We start from the raw sequence: 6102 nt of genomic DNA on the forward strand, positions 1-6102 counted from the left end.
TGCGGGACGCACCAAAAGTCGTGAAAATGCTGTGCAGTCCCGCGCAAAGCGGGACATCTGGTCACCCTAGCTTCAAGTGTAAATATGCCGGATTTTAGCTTTGAGCTAATTTCCATCCGTCGTCCCTGACATACAACATATAGTTAGTTTACCTCATTTTTCTCTCCAAAAGAACCGATAAGAGTACCGTTAAAAGACCGGACCGATAAGCGGTATCGATAAAAGTAGTAGTACCGTTAAAACCTTAACGATACCCATCCCTACACACACACCTTTGACATTGGCGCGTTGGGTAATGTTAGAGTGACATCAATAGCACTTATTTTCCTCATATAAGGTTTTTGAAGATGAATAAAAAGCTCACTTTCAAACAAATTAGCAACGCGTTAGCTCTGTTTGGCAACGCGACAATACGTTAGTAAAGCTCCTTTGAATGGCGTTAAAAACTAGTGATGTGGTAATTCAGAGAATATCTGTACGGATCTAAGAATAGCAAAGCTTCCCTTTCCATCCTTCAGGCTTAGTTTCCTGCTGTGTGAGGACTGTTACAGCACCAGCACTAATACAGTAATGTAATCTTGTTTGACATATGGACAACATAAATTCAGTATATCCGAAGCTCAGTGAATGCATCCTCTGCAGCAGGAGCAAATAAAGTGTCTCTGCAAACACCACGGAAAAATCAGTAGCACAAAATGAATCATCTTCTTGTGGATTTACAGTGAAATGAGCCCTGAAGAACTAACGATTGGTATTGTGTGAAACCCCCATTATGGATCCTATGTATGGCCATCCAATATTTGCCTTCTGTATGTAGTGTTTCTTATTTGTAATCAATATTTCTGTGCTGCAACACAAACTTTGAGACGTGGCTCTCTCGCATTTGGTAGTTTTTAAATACAAGCCGAGTTATTACGTTAATACAAATCTTACAAAATAATTTCCATTGTCAATATAATCGTTAGATCAGCGGTTCCCAACCTTTGTCAACTCAGGGCCCACTTAAGAATCAAAAATGTTTCCGCGGCCCACATTCAACCATAAACAATACGGAGGCTAAATAAAGTTCTGATTGGTCAATTCAGAACATGTGACACGTTGTAAATCCAGTAGAACAGACCGCTGTCAAGGACTGTAATGACCGTTGCTAAGGAGGATCAAGAAAGAGAAAGGAAAAGAGGTTCTAATATGACAAAATCTTAATAATGAAATGTTTCCACACAAATCATAATGTTTTGCAAATCATTTGGCGGCAAATATTGAATTTACATTTACACCCTTTAATATTTTTGTAAGGAATGCGTGGAAGGGTAGGACCCAAATGCAGACTATCAGAAAAGGTAAACGGTCTCGAAACAAAAACAAGCTTTATTCTCAAAGCTTAACAATAGCATGGCATGAAACACATAGGTTCTACAGAAAACTGACCGTGACCAACATGGTGGGAGACAGGAGAAACAAACATGACTGACATGGAGGAAGACAGGAAAAACCAACAATGAACCGACAGGGGAACACAGGAAGAGACAAGACTAAATACAGAGAGGGGTAATCACAAGACGAGACACAGCTGGGGTAAGGGAGGCAGAAACACAAGGGCAACAGGTGAACACAATCAAACAATCAGACACACCAGGGAAACTAAGACAGGAAGGCAAACACAGGAAGAAGGAACAGAGAAGACACGAGGAAAACATTTCAAAACAAAACAGGAAACCAGAAAAAGACAAGACAAAACACAACACAGACAGATCGTGACATAACCCCCTCCTCAAGGGACGGATCCCAGACGTCCCAAAAAACATAGTCTAACACTTCAAAAAGGGTGGGTGGAGGGGGTCCGGAGGACGGGCCCGAAAGGGGTCCCGGGCGGACGGCCCGGGGGCAAGGCAGAGTCCAAAAAGGGGCGACGGCCACAGCGGGCGAACTCAGGGGGCCGGGCATGAGAGCAAAGGCAGCGGCTCTCAGGGGACCGGGCTCGAGGGCGAAGGCAGCGGCTGGAAGAATCAGGAGGCCGAGCCCGAGGGCGAAGACCGCGGCTGGAGAACTCAGGAGGCCGGGCTCGAGGGCGAACAAGAAGGCGGCGACGAGACAGCTCCGGAGGACGGGCAGGAAGGTGCCGACGGGACAACTCCGGAGGACGGGCAGGAAGGCGCCGACGGGACAGCTCCGGAGGACGGGCAGGAAGGCGCCGACGGGACAGCTCCGGAGGCCGGGCAGGAAGGCGCCGACGGGACAGCTCCGGAGGCCGGGCAGGAAGGCGCCGACGGGACAGCTCCGGAGGCCGGGCAGGAAGGCGCCGACGGGACAGCTCCGGAGGCCGGGCAGGAAGGCGCCGACAGGACAGCTCCGGAGGACGGGCAGGACCCAGTATCGACCGGACAGGAACCGGAGCCGACCGGACAGGCGCAGACGGGACCCCAAACAAGACATGGGCTGGTGTCAATGGGACCCCGGATGTAGCAAGGGCTGGTGTCGACTGGACCCCCAACGGAACAGGACACAGAGTTGGCAGGACCCCCGGCGGGACAGGTGTCGGCGGGACCCCCAACAGAACAGGATCTGGTGTTGGCAGGAAACCTGGCGGAGCAGTTGTCGGCGGGACCCCCAACGGGACAGGACATGGGGTTGGCAGGACCCACAGCGGAACAGGTGTCGGCAGGACCTCCAACGATACTGGACGTGGAGTTGGCAGGACCCTCGGCAGGAGAGTAGTCGGCGGGACCTCCAACAGCACTGGACATAGGGTTTGCAGGACCCCCGGCAGAAGAGTAGTCGGCGGGACCTCCAACGGCACAGGACATAGGGTTGGCAAGACCCCCGGCAGGAGAGTAGTCGGCGGGACCTCCAACAGCACTGGACATAGGGTTGGCAGGACCCCCGGCAGAAGAGTAGTCGGCGGGACCTCCAACGGCACAGGACATAGGGTTGGCAAGACCCCTGGCAGGAGAGTAGTCGGCGGGACCTCCAACAGCACTGGACATAGGGTAGGCGTCGGCCGTAGAGCCAACAGGAGACGAGCCAAGGACTGCTGGCTTTCAACTAAGGCTCGCATCGTCTGCTCATGTTGGCCCAGAAGATTTCCCTGATGGGAAATGGCGTGCTGGACCGGAACAGAGGCCGGAACCATGGCTGCTGGGGCCAGAACTGGGGCTGGAACCATGGCTGTATGGGCCGGTTCTGGAGCTAGAACCATGGCTGCTGGGGCCAGAACTGGGGCTGGAACCATGGCTGTATGGGCCGGTTCTGGAGCAGGCACCCTGGCTGCTGGGCACGGAACCGGAACACGGAACCATGGCTGTGTGGGATGGTACTGGAGCACGGTACCATGACTGTGTGGGGCGGTACTGGTGCACGGAACCATGACTGTGTGGGCCGGTACTGGAGCAGGCACCCTGGCTGCTGGGCATGGAACCATGGCTGCTGGGGCTGGAACCATGGCTGCTGGGGCCACGGCTTGAATCCTGGCCTTGCGTCTCTTTGAGGTCTTTTGGAGGCTCCGTGGACCTCCAAACGCCAGGCGGGATCCCAAAAAAGGATCAGAGAATGGAGACTGGCACTCAGGGCTACGCGAAAAAACTCTGAGAAATTCAGGCAACGAGCTCCTCAGCCATGGCACATTATCCACCTCCATTTGTGCTCTTTTCAGGACAGCCTCTTTCTCCCTGCTAGTCGAGGTTCCACTCCACACAGTATAAAGACATCGAAGGGAGTAATCCAGAGAAAGCAATTCAGCATCAAAATCAAAAACATAATCCGCTGGGTCCATAATTGGTCGGTTCATTCTGTAAGGAATGCGTGGAAGGGTAGGACCCAAATGCAGACTATCAGAAAAGGTAAACGGTCTCGAAACAAAAACAAGCTTTATTCTCAAAGCTTAACAATAGCATGGCATGAAACACATAGGTTCTACAGAAAACTGACCGTGACCAACATGGTGGGAGACAGGAGAAACAAACATGACTGACATGGAGGAAGACAGGAAAAACCAACAATGAACCGACAGGGGAACACAGGAAGAGACAAGACTAAATACAGAGAGGGGTAATCACAAGACGAGACACAGCTGGGGTAAGGGAGGCAGAAACACAAGGGCAACAGGTGAACACAATCAAACAATCAGACACACCAGGGAAACTAAGACAGGAAGGCAAACACAGGAAGAAGGAACAGAGAAGACACGAGGAAAACATTTCAAAACAAAACAGGAAACCAGAAAAAGACAAGACAAAACACAACACAGACAGATCGTGACAATTTTATTTGGGCTTTTAGATGAAGACCGCACACAGTTAATAAATACAACTATTCTTCTGGCTAAAATACATATTTTTAAAAGTCAATCAAGGAGTAATCTTAATTTAAGGTGTTTGAAGAGTAGATTAAAAATATTATTTATTTTGGAAAATATTATTGCCACAAAAAATCAAAGGCTCAACACGCCATGAAATGGGAAATAATTAGCTCTAACGAAGAGTGGGATCAAAGGAACAATACATGCTTGCCATGTTGTGTTTTTGGTGGTTTTTGGTTGTCAACCTATTTTTGTTTGTGAAATGTTGAAGTGATCCTACTGACTGTATCTTTATTTCTTCTGTTTTTGTTTTGTTTTTGTCTGAGATGGGAATGTCATCTCCTATATGTTATTATTATGTCCATGTTTGTGTCTTTAGCCTGTGGCGGCCCACTTGCAATGCCTTCGCGGACCACTAGGGGGCCGCGGCCCACAGGTTGGGAACTGCTGCGTTAGATTTAAGCAATAGCTCACGACAGGCCGTGGTATATGCTCATTATATCACAGCTAAGGGGCGTGGTTCGGCCCGACGCGAAGCGGAGGGTCGACAACCCCCTTAGCTGTGATATAATGAGCATATATCACGGCCTGAAGTGAGCTATTGCTTTTATAAAACGGTTACCAAGTGTGGCAATATGAAAGATACACACTCTAATTTAAATAGTTTTTATTAGTAAATAATGATGTTCAAAATAAAATAGTCCCTCTGTTGCCTTCTGCACGAAACATAGTGCGAGGTGGTTGCTATGCAACAACACTAACAACAGCTAGCGAACATATTAGACAGAGAGCGTTGATCCATTATTTGGCTATTTATTTACATTAATGTGTATGTTGCCGTTTATTGTGCACCCACTGAAAAACTGTCCAGCATCAGTAGCATGGCTTACGTGGTTACTTGTATAGGTTGAGGTTGTTCTAGGCTGTTGCTTGGCGTGGCGAGAATATTGCTCCACTTTCTCCGGTCCCCGAGATTCGGCTTCCAGTAGCTCTGGAGAGAGCTTTCGCACCTGTGGCCACTAACGGTCATCATTTCTCTGCTTTGTTTCAAGACCCGCATCAGAAAGCTTTTGAATGGTGATACTTTTCCAGTTGGTCTACCTGCTCTTCACGTAGCTCTACATGTCGTCGTTTAGGTGCTTTTTGTTCTGGAGATAGGCACTCCTCAATCCACTCCTCCATAGTAAGACCCCCCCCCCCCCCCGGAGGTCGAAGTTAATCTTAAATGTTTTTGCGGACCTTTTTGATTACAGATTTGAAAACATCGTTGCTTGCTTTAAAAGTAGCACAATTCATTATGTCAAACCTTGGAAAGTATCTAAATATCCCTGCCCTAATGCCAAAGGAACTGCACACTGAATATGTTTTTGCCGTTTGATGTCTATGTCTGGACCGTTGCGTAAAAAGGAGGGTTTCTGCCCCGTTACTTCTCCGCTGCTTTCTTGTTCCAGTTTGAAAAGCAAACTGCAGGCAGTTTGCTTTTCAGTCCAACTGTATACTGTTTATCTCAGACGCGGAGGGATACTGACTTGTTGTGAAAAGTAACTTACAATTCTACCCGTGGTATACGCTCAGTATACCACGGGTAAGAACCAATCAGATTGCTTGATTTTACTTGTCCGTTTTATAAATTGTATTATGGTGCTGATCAACAATAACCACATTTAAAAAAATTACATACTTAAAAATGTTGACTTAAAAGACCTCCGACAAAAGGTTGGTTAAAAGATTCAATTCAAATTTGTCCTCCGATGGAGATGTTCCCATTTGCATAGTGTTGGAAAATGTAAAGTTCTGTGAGACAATCA

Source organism: Trematomus bernacchii, unplaced genomic scaffold (assembly GCF_902827165.1).
Source record: "Trematomus bernacchii unplaced genomic scaffold, fTreBer1.1, whole genome shotgun sequence".
NCBI lineage: Eukaryota > Metazoa > Chordata > Actinopteri > Perciformes > Nototheniidae > Trematomus > Trematomus bernacchii.